The sequence below is a fragment of the Asterias amurensis genome, chromosome 11 (genome assembly GCF_032118995.1).
Source record: "Asterias amurensis chromosome 11, ASM3211899v1".
In the NCBI taxonomy this organism is placed as follows: Eukaryota; Metazoa; Echinodermata; class Asteroidea; order Forcipulatida; family Asteriidae; genus Asterias; species Asterias amurensis.
In genome coordinates, this window is record NC_092658.1 from 11,962,178 (window position 1) to 11,974,661 (window position 12,484).

The window sequence follows — 12,484 nt, forward strand, 5'->3', positions numbered from 1 at the left end:
GCATTGTCTTACTCTTTTATGTCATTGTGAAGCTTTAAAGTTGAAAAGATGTGTTTGTTTAAAGTTAACTCCATTCGTTTCGATAAGTAAATCTTAAAAAGAGATGACATGTTTGATATAAGAATGCTTTTAATCAGAGATGTTAATGTAGTAAAGGTGGAATACTTTACATGCACAGGTAGGACCTGAACATCTGCAAATTTGCAGATACCTAAAATGGAAATTTACCTGATACACATGTATGTCTGCTGCCTCTATTTGTCCCTCAGTATTAAGTTGATTGTGCACAGCAATTGTAAATTACTGTACATGAAATTACTGTACATGTACTATCCTTAAATTGATGGAGTTCAATGTATTTGACAAAAGTCACTTGCAGATGGCTACAAAGCCACTCTACTTTTACTTGGTTTGGTCAATGATTTGACAGTGCATGGGGATAGACTTAACACCCCCCCCCCCCCCCTCTACTCCCCTGCCCTAGTCTTGGTTCCAAGACCTTCGCACATATAATTTCCCAGCCTCGCTGCCATGTGCAGTGCGCCAGATCGCCTACTATCTTTGCGTATAGTCTATTTTTGCTACAATGGCCAGCGTGCCATATCATCGCCTAACAGCTTTGCGCAAGTCTATTCTTTGTTCGAATTCCAGCCACGGTCGTTAATCGAAATTAAGAAAAGCGCGCCCTCTTTCGGGTTACCACGTTATGTTGTGCTTGAGTATTACATAGTTATGTCTTATTTGGACCAAGACTACCCCTGCCCGTGCTCTACAAACACACCCATCCACTAAGGAGGTATAATACCTCAGAGTACAAGTAAACCTTGCTCTTGAAAACTGATCTTTCACCCTCCAATTAAGATTAATATACATACTAAAAAGTGAACATTTACCTTTGTACATTTTTTGTTTTTTTGTGAGGGGGTGGGGGGGTTGGGGTTGAGGGAGCCTAAACTTGGTATCTGGTATAACCAAGTACCATTTCCATGAAACTTCTACTCGTACTCAGCTAAAAAATTACTCAGTCTCATCCATACTACTCATTACTAAGCCGGGTGACTTGTGAAATTTACTACAACGACTAGTTGCGCCTAAAATAGTTGCGACTTTGACACTAGAGTTGACAAATTGTTAATTTCCAAGATGCATTGCGGCATAGTGTTTGCTGCAGGGGCATTACAGTAAATCCATGTTGATTTGCAGATTGACGGATTGTGTCACTGATGTCTGATTGTGTTTCTTAAGTAAACTATGTTGTCGTAAATAGTTGTGAGCGACACAATTGGTTCACCAATCAGGAAGTTGTGATTACTTTTGTAGTCGTCATGGCAGCACGATTAATCGAGTAGGTTGAATACCGGTAGTTGCGACTCGACTAGACAATGAATAGTTGCAACTTAGACACAAGTCGCACTATAGTTGCCCAGGCTTACTCAATACCTAACTGAAAAATAACCAATACTCAAGTTCATGTACATGGACTCGACACGCAAGTGAAAATGTATTCGGACTTGACTTAAAGTACTAATTGTCAAAATACAAAATGATGCTGCACTCGATTTATGCCATTGCTATCCAAGAACTAGAGAAATAGAGAAATAAATCACTGGAATAAATTTATTTGAAGTTACATTTTGTTGTTTCGTGGTTTGAAGACAGTGACAAGCATTGTCTTTAGTTTGAAACAAGCAGACCATCCCTCCCCCAAAAGGTGTTTACCTCATTTTGTAGTATAAAATTAGGCCTAGGCGACTAGTCAAATTTGCTACTAGTCACGCCTGAATTTGCTGCGACTACGACACTACAGTCACGACACCACATGCCAAGATGTGTTGCGGCATAATGTTTGCGGCAGGCGTTATGTATTGAAAATCTGTGCTGAAAGGACTGAAGGACAGTGTCACTGTGTCTGATTGTGTTTTGTAAGTAACTATGATGTCATGAATAGTCTTGAGTGGCACAATGAAGAAGCAAGAAGTAGTGACTATTTTCATAATAGTCATTACAGCACGATTATTGGAGTAGTTGAATAACGGTAGGCGAGACTCGACTAAGCAAGTCGGGACTTTGACACTAATCGCACTAGTTGCCGAGGCTTACTATACGGTCCTTGCTCTATGTCAGTGTACTACAACACAAGGCAGTACTGGTGCAAAACGCTCACATTGGTTCTTCAAAACCAGCAGAACTTTCAGAAGGGTTACAAATGTGCTGGGCCTACGACTTCATCACATACATGTTCAAGCTAACCTTGCCCTACCCCTTCATACACCATACCATATACTCATTATCATTGTATTATAAGGTTTATCGCGATTCCCGACCGCAATGGGTTGTGGGAAGGAATATGGGGCGGTTTCTATGCAATTTCTACGACTCGCGCACACAACGCCTATACCTTTGTGTGGGTTCAACAGCGCCCTCTCTTGATATTTTGCTATTGGCGATAAACCTTATTGTAATGCATTCAACCGTTAAAATGCACTGGTACATAGAATGAGGGTCTAAGTTACCAGACAAGCAATGCTTTTTGAGGGCCTCCAATCTAAATAATATATTTATTAGTGATTTAAATATTTATTAGACTACCATATTTTTTCTATATTTGGATAAATTTATTTAACCAATTGGTAATGGTATTGCTATCCAGCCAGCCCAGGCTATCTGACCTTTAAAAGGTGACAGAATGTTTGCATAATGTTGTGTAATTTGCTAAGTATGTGGACAAATATTAATGAACTGAACTGAAAGAACCGAGTGAAGGTGAAACACTACAGTGCTTGCAATGGTAAATCACAGTCCAATTTCACGCACGACAATGCACACGACGAAAAATTTTGATTTTTGTGCGAACAAGTTCGACGAAAATTCCCTCAAAAAAACTGTTTACACGAACCCTTCCCCGCAGTGCTCCCAGCTTTCCATTACATGTACTTCCTCAACATAAACAACTTATTCTGAAACTTACCCTTTTCAAATTCAGTCACACAAAGCGGGAATTTCCTCCACAAATCTCCGCCCATGTGTCGAAGTTCACGAAGTTGCACAAAGATGGCGGATTCCAGAGTTGCTAGGGGCGTGTCTTAATGACGTATATTGACGAAAACTCTCTGGGGCTTCGCTGATTGGTTAAACCATTCTTTGCATCTTTGTGCTGCAAACAATGATGTTAAAACTTTTTAATGAATGCAGTTTTACGAGGCGGGACCAAGATGAAGATGAAGCTATAGATGAAGATATATGTTTATGAATTAAATTATTATTTAATATTGTTTTGAAGAGGAAATGTATTTCATTAAAATAGAATAAATTGCCCCGTATTTTTATGTGGAGTTTACACTCAGAATACAGACTTTCTGTTCTGTGAATTTGCATTTTCGGTTCGGGACAATTTGTCTCACATTACACTGTTACTTCTCAACCTTCTTGTAAATAAAAAGATGGTTAAGGCCTTACAAAGATGCAAAGGTGCCCCAATAGATTTCCAGCCCGGTGTCCTGTCAATGGACCAGCGAAGTAGCTACACTACAAAAACTGTGGCGCCGTTATTGATTCTCTTGGTATCTATAATGTGACAACACCAACACGGCGTTAATTTTACGAGTGACATATGAAATCATGGGGATAAATAACACCATCTTGGTGTTGTCACATAGCCTATACCAGGAAGAATCAATTTAACATACCAGTTTTTGCATTGTGGGACTTGTTCGGTTGGGGTTGGGTGCGGGGTAAAGGGGGTGGGGTATGGGGACGCGCCTGTGTGGGGGTGGGGGCTAGCTCTTGTCAGTGTGGTGGGGGCTGTCTTGCTTGCATTTCAGAGGTACGCTGCAAGGGGCCACCATCAGCTTACGGTGGCATCAAAGCTAATTATTGGGCAAACACACGGCTTAACAAAGTGTATGTGACAAGAGAAACAATTGTTGTGTTTATTTGCATTGGTGTAAACCAATTTGCATTCGAAAATGAAATTAGGTTATACAATTAATTACTCATTTTAGAGATCAATTCATGTCCTGTCAGCTTACGGTGTCATTGAGCACGGTTTTTAATCTGTCACAATAGACTACCTCTACCCATTATTGAAATCTCACTGATGAGGTAATTTGATACAATTTGTCAAATATCGCCGGGGTGGTGTCAAATTATGAAAAATGACAAAAGACCTAAAAACACAGTAGTAAATTAACCAATGACACCATTAAACAGTTTCATTCATGCAGTTCATCATCAGACACTTGCACGCGTTTTTGTTTCTTATCTTTGACGACTCTGATAAGCTATGAATAACCCATTACGACCTTCAGACCCCAACGTGGGCTTTTAAAGCTATAAAGAAATCAATATAGAATGGGGGGACTTTGTGTGAAAAGAATAGAAATACTTGACACTACTAGACCGTGTCCGATTAAATGGCCTTGGCAATGGCTGTGGCTAGAATGCCGAAGAGTCCTATCTATCAACGTTGTCGGTGTGGCCAGAGGTTGCAGCCGTAGCCGATTTGGGTGTTCTCGCTTGATGGCCCTTTCAATAGATGGCGCCAGTCAGACGCCATTGAAGAGCCAATTCGTTTAATATTGATTTCTGGCGCACGAGTGTGCCTTTCATGCAAAAATAAGTCCGGAAAGTTTGAAATAAACCCAGATAGAGGGAGGGGGATTTGGTTGAAGTAGACACGAACGACCATTCATAATCAGTCAAAGAGATTGAACCACTTAGGTGGTTTTACTCAGTGGTATGCACCTGTGCCAATTAAAGGCACTGGCCTTTACTTGGTTTTTATTACTCAGAATAATTATTAGCATTAAGACTTACCTTATCCCAATTATTATATAATTATATAATTATATAAAATAACCAAACATAATGAGTTTGTGGAGGGTATAGCTAACTGCATGCCCCAATCATATCATCCAAAATCAACCAATATGCCTCAATTAAGTCATGTTAAAGTTATAACTGCACCACGTTGAGGGGAATGTCAGTGCTTCAAGAAAGAATTACAGGAATCCAAGAAAGACACCCCTTAATGAAAATCCGAGATCCAAGAATTTAGACCCGTCTTATTTTAGGGCCGAGCGATGTTTTCTTCTGACACCCTATACCGTGTGATCGGAGCGTTCGACCCCATCAGTTCTTGGGACGGAGGACCGGCGTATCAACCTTCCGTGGGAACGAGCCTCGCCCTTTGAATTGGTAGCTTGAAACTTTGCAAAGAAAATCACATCACCAACCTTGTTATATTTTGAGTAAACCAGGATAATGATATACAAGTCTTTAAAAAAAGGAATTATGTCAATTGCAATGGTAAAGATTAATATGCAATCGACTGGCAGTTGACTCATGTACGAGAAATGTTTGAACTAAACAAATATAAATAAACTTTTATAGTTTTTGGCTTCAATTAATAAAATTAAACTTTGAATTTCGGGTTTGTGCGAGCACCCCCTTTCGTAATGACACAACAATTAATTTTGCATCTAATTTGAGCTCTAACCAGTGGCGTAACCGGGAAAGGGGGGGGGGGTGGTCAGGAAGGCCGTACCTCTCCACAATGGCACCCTCTCGCTCCCCAAATTGAGATTTTCCAAATGCACAAGACGAATAGTTCAATTCGAAATTTCCCTCTCCCGGTGTTATTCGTTGTTTTGTTCTTTTGTTCTTCTTTTTTGTATTCCTCGGAAAACAAAATTAAAACAAACAAAGGCCGTCCAGGAAATGGCAAATGTATAATAAAACAAATGTCATAAAAGGAATGATGTGCCCTCCCAGACCTTGCTTAGAAAGAGGTAAAAAATAATACATTACACTCTCATTTCAAGATAAAAGCAATACACACACGATATATAGAAGAACCACCGTATAAAAACTACCAAATTAAATCTAGGGCCCCTTATTGCCCCCGCTCGCACCAGCCCCCACTCCCCCCCCCCCCCCCAAGAAAATGTACGGCTGCTGAGTGTAACCACTTTAGTAGGCCTTTTGCATGATATTCCTAAGGTGTTTTTGCTTCCTTCAGACTTACATATTGATTATTTTTTCCACAATAATATGTTCAAGACTTACAACAGCGCGAAAGCGCACGAAAATTTGCAAAAAATAAAAATAGTCAAAATGTACTAATTTATCAAATTGGTGGTTTCCACTGAAAGTGTAACCCCTTTAAATGCACTGGACATTATTGTAATTATACTCAAAATAATTATCAGCATAACAACTTTCTTGGTACAAATCTTAGTGAGAAACGGCTCACTCTGAAGTAACGTAGTTTTTGAGAAAAGAAGTAATTATTCACTAAAACACTTGAATTGATTTCGAGACCTCAGCTGAGGTCTAGAATTTAAGCATCTGAAAGCACACAACTTCGCGCGCAAGGGTATTTTTCTTTTATTATTCTCTCGCAACTTCGACGACCAAGATTATAATTTTGTACAGGTTTGTTCATTTATGCTGATGTTGAGATACACCAAGTGAGAAGTCTGGATTTTGACAATTACCAAAGGTGTCCACATTCCAGTGTCTTTAATGGGAAACCTCGTGTATAAAAAATGCACTATTCCAAACATTCCCCGTTCTTGGTGACTTTTGTGTCAGTAAATTCCTCATCATGATAGAGGTACAGTGGCTTACACGATCTAAGCCCCGATCCCTCCCACTGCTTAGTGGTTGGTGGTCCAAGGGTCTAAACTCATCGTCTTGAATTTAATATCGCTGCATTCAACGGTCTAAAACATTTTGTCTACGACCACTTCATGTTAAATTTCTTCAAATAGTTCAAAGAAATATCCCTACATTACATTTCAAATGAAATTGTGAATCAAACATGCAGCAACACAATGTGTACGACACGCAAAATATTATTAATTGATAGTCCTGATGAAACTATTCTGTACATGAAACAGTCGTCTGCCAATGACAAAAACTGAAATGCCGCTGGTATTCGTTAAAAGTGCAGCGATTAGCAAGTGTCTGTGGTAAGTGGCCCTGATGTGATAATTGTCATTAAACCCGTGGGAAGAGCCATTAACTAATGATTCCATAATAGCCACGTGATCCTTAATTTTTCGAATGCCGCTGGCTGCATGACTGTAATATTATTTTGGTGATGAAGCTGATGATACATGCTGTACGTATTCCCTGACCGAAATGTATACTTTGACATTGATGACTAAACAGAGGCCATCACAGTCTCTAATGTTTTGGGGAACTCTAAGCAGAAACAAAATTCCGGTGAAGAAAAAAACCCCGACCGAAACAAGTTCTGAGAGCTCTCTTAAACCGTGCAGTACAGCCCTTTCGAGATAACAATGGTTGACTACATAGGATCGAGTGTACTGTTTCGTTTGGGTGTAAACAGATGTGCCAAAATCAAATAGTGCAACTTCAATAAGTCCACCATATCTCAAAATGGTTTAACTGTATCAAGAGAAGCTCCTGACCTAGGATCATGTCTTGAAATGTCATGTTGACAAACTACTGGAACTTTTATTACAATCAGTACTAAAGGGTGGAAAAGCTTACCTCCATGACATTCTTTCATCTGATGATAGAGCCTATGAGTTGGGTGTAGTCGCATTGTAAGGGCGGGTACACTTTTTGCACTGTTAGCGAAATGCTTATGTCATGGGTTCAAATCCTGGAGTACCTCAGCTCGATTAGTTAGAATCCAACCTAGCCCTGGTAGGACATCAGTGCGACGGAGGAGGAGTCAAACCGTGGCTAAATCCAAGGAGAGGTTAAAACCAAGAGCTTTTACACTTATACTCAAAGCCCTGGGTTCACATCCGTTACCTCTCAATTACTTAACCGAATACATACTGGACTGTCATCTAGTTTCCATTTTGAAGTTAGATCTTTGCAAGTGCGTAAACAGCATAGACGATCTTGCTGCCTGCACTCATAGCACGGCGTTTCAGTCACCGTAGGTTCACATCCTGCACCTCCCATTTATTATTCTAACCCAATCGGATTGGATATGTAACGAGTCTTTCTGCTATAATATACGAACTATCACTGTCAGTATATCCGATAAGCATTTGTTTTCCTGTAGTTTAGAATTGCCATTCTCTCTCACAAATCCATGTTGAAAGTTTCATGTTATGTGACTGACAATTCTTAACATTTTTGTCACTGCGTTGCATGAGTCTGTACCAGCCTTGGCGTTGCACTCCAACGATGCACACTCGTTGGGGTAGCAATTATAACCCGCATTCCATGGTCACTGGTGCATACTCTTGCATTGCTATTCCTGCAGGTAGTGGCAAGACATACCTTTGTATATTGTTCTTTTTAGTTTTTTAAACCGTTTTTACTTTATATAATAAAAGGGCCATCTACAATTGGCCACTTCGTTGATTAAATGACATCAACATCGAAACCAACACTAAGTAAAACACAATTAATAAAAATAATTCAATTGATTTTATTTTCTCTTTGAATCATATTTTGCGTACCGCAAAGAAGTGTCAAGCCCTAGGAAGAAAAATCATAATAATTCTCACTGTCGATATTCTGTCACCCAGCTAGCCCTCCTCGAATCAATGCAACTATATATCTGGTTTCTTTATAGAAGAATGAATCTGTATCTATAAAATTTACATTTGGAAAAAGGACACGCGACAATGACACTGGTCGCCTATGATCAATCATATCCTATTGTATGCCATTGTGAATTTTAGTCAACTTTCACTGTCGGTGTGGCAAGAGCGGAGATGCTGTTCACCAATATAATATATTAATATAATATAATATACTATGGCGAACTGCCTACAAACTTGTTCTAATAGCGCCCTCTTTTGAATCCTCCTCCAGCTGGTTTATTTCTCTGTGACACCTGCATTAGGATAACTTTTGCTCATAAACTCTCCAGGTTGACCGAAAGTATACACGGCGCCACCTACGCTAAATATCACCACATCAGTGACTTTGAGTGATCTATAACTGACGAGCGAGGGCGGTAGTTCAACAGCGCGGAAATGAGAGATGTGATGAGTGATGCCAACCAATCAAGTAGACTCGCATGAGCATGCACTAGGGGGACCAAACGACAGTGTGGCGTACACAACCGAGGTCTACCAATGTTTTGAAGTGTAATAAGAATAACTTTCGATTTTACATTGTTCACATCTTTCCAGTGCCCACTTTCGAAGCCTGTAATCATGAAAACTAGCTAAGCACATAAACATAAAAATGCTTAACAGAAATTTGATACACACCAAAATTCATTCGGGTTTACATTGCGACTCCGCAAAGCAAAAAATCTTGCTAAACATTTGTTTGCATATACATCTGTATGAAATTGGGCTCTGGTCAAGATACATCGCTGGTCATAGTAACCCCTGGAGTTCCCACCCCCCGCCCCACGAGTCTGTCCACCATCGTGTCGAAATTTCGTCTGATAACGCCCTCTTTTGAGCGCTGGTGGCATAAATTCTTAAACAAATCCTCTGTCCCAGGTTTCTGACTTTACACAACCTCATGACGTGCACAACTATATAATATGATGTAGAATTTTGAACATTTTGGGTCAATACTGAACACAATGTAATCTTGGCTTAATCTTAACATTCAAAATCAACCAAGCGATGGCCGGCCATGTTTGTTTTTGACAATAAAGTTTAAAGGACACCTTGCCTTGGGTTGTGCACTTTCTGCTATGATAAACTGATATGAAAATGAATATGGTTTGCTAACGATTCCCCTAAATACCCCTTGAACATGGTGTGGTTTTGTGTTATATTTCAGTTTTCAGTTTCTAATTTAACTCTGTTTTCAAAAGCATTATGATCTCGGAATGTCCTTTCGACATGCCCGTCTCTCTGTGAACACGTCATGACGAATTAGACTATGAAATTGCCTGACAGAATGCACTCACCGATGAAATTGCTGAAATGAATTGTGAAAAAGCATAACTAATTAATGACATTGCAAAAAGAACTTATAAATTATCAACGCTAACGATATAGGCCCAATTTTATAGAGCTGCTTTTAAAGCAGAAAACATTGCTCAACAATTGTCTGCTAAGCAGAAATGAGAAGGACACCAGCCACAACATGTACATGCGACATGGTAGTTTACCTGGTAACCATATTCTGGTGAGCATAATTTTTGCATTTTTTTTCTGTTTAAGCAGCTCTATGAAATTTGGCCATGTGAGCTACCGAAGATAGAAATGGCGTTCCACATGCGCGAGTTAGGACTTTCTTGTCATTGTTATTAATGGAATTATAAACAATTGAACGCGTTGAATGACAAGACGACACTTTCAAAATAAATAGTTAATTCTTGTTGCACACAGGAGTGGATCATGCTTGACTCTGATATAAATTATGTTCAAGGGTGATATAAACTCTATGGCAGGATCATTCGCTGATCTAAAAGTAACATTTTACCCTTAAAGGTACACATCGCCTTGGGTTGGGCGAGTTGGTCTATGAACAGCGTTTTAACCGTTTGGTATAATAATTAATGCATAATAATTATGGTGTGAAAGATGTTTTAAAAGTGTGGTTTTCCTTATACTTTACGAACTATTAGTTCCAAAACAAATAGACACACCAGATATTTACATGTTTATTTATATACCACTTACAACAACAAACCGATGTACAACTAGAGGCTCTACCTGAACCATGTACAAATAACGTCTGCTCACAAAACTCGAGTGCCCGAAGACTCAAACCAACAACTTTCTAGTTTTACTAGCCTGAACGTCACAATCGAGGCTGGTGAATTACGCCAGAGATTTGCCTCGAGCCATACGTCAATCCCCGTCCAAAATGACCCTCCACGTAATTGTTTCACTTGGAGATACGCAGTCAAATCATACGAACATGTATACACAATAAAACATGAACGCTGCTATAAATATCATGCAGACGACCGAAAACGCACTGCTAAACGTTCCATCGGATTTTTTCAAATTACAGATTATATAGAATGCTGACGTAAATGCACGTTATCCAATGAAGTATCCAATGAAATCACTGGTTTATGTAAAATTCAAAACCAAACCTGTCTTTATTCTTAGGGATACAAAACAAGGGACCAGTCTAAGTTTGAACTCACTGTGTCTACAATACAAGCTCATTGTTCCAAGCCCCCATCGGTTTTTATGAGGTTCCTTGCCCATGGGACTCCAAGAACGGTGAACTTTTTCTCAGAGCCACCAGGCCTACGCAGACAAACAACCGTAATAGAGCAATGATTGATAGAAAGAACCCCATAAGTCATTGCTCATTGCGTGGCCGACTGGCTCCTTGCTCTAAGCAATGATGTCTGTTTTTAGAAGAGCAAACATCTTTTCTTTGACAAAATGATTGGGTGGTGGGTGCCGAACCTTTTCACTTTCCATTCATGACCAAACTCTAGGCCCAATGTCATAGACCTGCTTTGTCAGCATAGTAAAAACTTATTTGATTTCGAGACCTCAGAATTAGATTTTGAGTTCTCGAAATCAAGCATCTGAAAGCACACAACTTCGTGTGACAAGGGTGTTTTTTTTTCTTTCATAATTTTCTCGCAACTTTGACGACCAGTTGAGCTCAAATTTTCACAGTTTTTTTTACAATGCATATGTTGAGATACACCAAGTGAGAAAACTGGTCTTTGACATTTTTTGGCAAAATGTTCTGCTTTAAGAAATTGAGCCCTGGTCATAAAAGAGACACCGATCTGAGTCAAGCGTGGTGGCTTGCGGAATGGGGGCCCATTGTAATCTCTCACTGCAAAGGGGGGGGGGGGGTCTCATTCTTTTGAAACAAAATATATTTCTCGTGTACGGAAATCTTCACCAAAATATGGGTATGCTCTGCCCAATATCGGGCAAGGTAAATAAAGTGTCCGATTTGGAGACACTGGTGTACCCCCCCCCCCTCACCAAACCTCTGTTTTGTCTTCATTGTGTGCGTGGAATCTCAGCAATTCTTTAAATGATTCAGGGGGTATATATCTTCTTCAAGAGAAAAAACAGTGTGTTAAAGGAACACGTTGCCTTAGATCGGTCGAGTTGGTCTTTGAAAAGCGTTCTGTAACCGTTTGTTATAAAATGCATATGGTTAGAAAGATATTGTAAAAGTAGAATACAATGATCTACACAAATATGCCTCGAAATTGCGTGGATTTCTTTTAACCTCGTCGACTAACACGGTCGGCCATTTATGGGAGTCAAAATTTTGACTCCCATAAATAGCCGACCGTGATAGTTAGCGACATAAAAGGAAAACCGTGCAATTTTGAGTGATACTTGTGTGGATCAGCATATTCTACTTTTAAAACATCTTTCTAACCATATGCATTTCATAACAAACGGTTTCAAACGCTTTGAATAGACCAAATCGTCCGATCCAAGGCAACGTGTTCCTATAATGTTTCATTTTGAGATCTTGAAGACGGAGTGAAATATGAATTGTACAATTCTCTGGAAACTGCAGGGTGCACTCAAACATTTTCGAGTATGTCTTCAGTAGGGAACATAATCAGATG

The 12,484-nt window shown here is 39.6% G+C and overlaps 1 protein-coding gene across 1 annotated transcript in view; it reads right to left on the minus strand.

The window, feature by feature from the left end:
- The window catches only part of LOC139944682 (uncharacterized), a 95,613-nt gene extending 92,557 nt beyond the window's left edge, over positions 1-3,056 (minus strand). Inside the window, exon 1 of the mRNA XM_071941758.1 lies at positions 2,969-3,056. The gene's annotated coding sequence lies outside the window, so the exon portion shown is untranslated. The remainder of the gene's footprint in view (positions 1-2,968) is intronic.
- Positions 3,057-12,484: the final 9,428 nt, after the last annotated feature.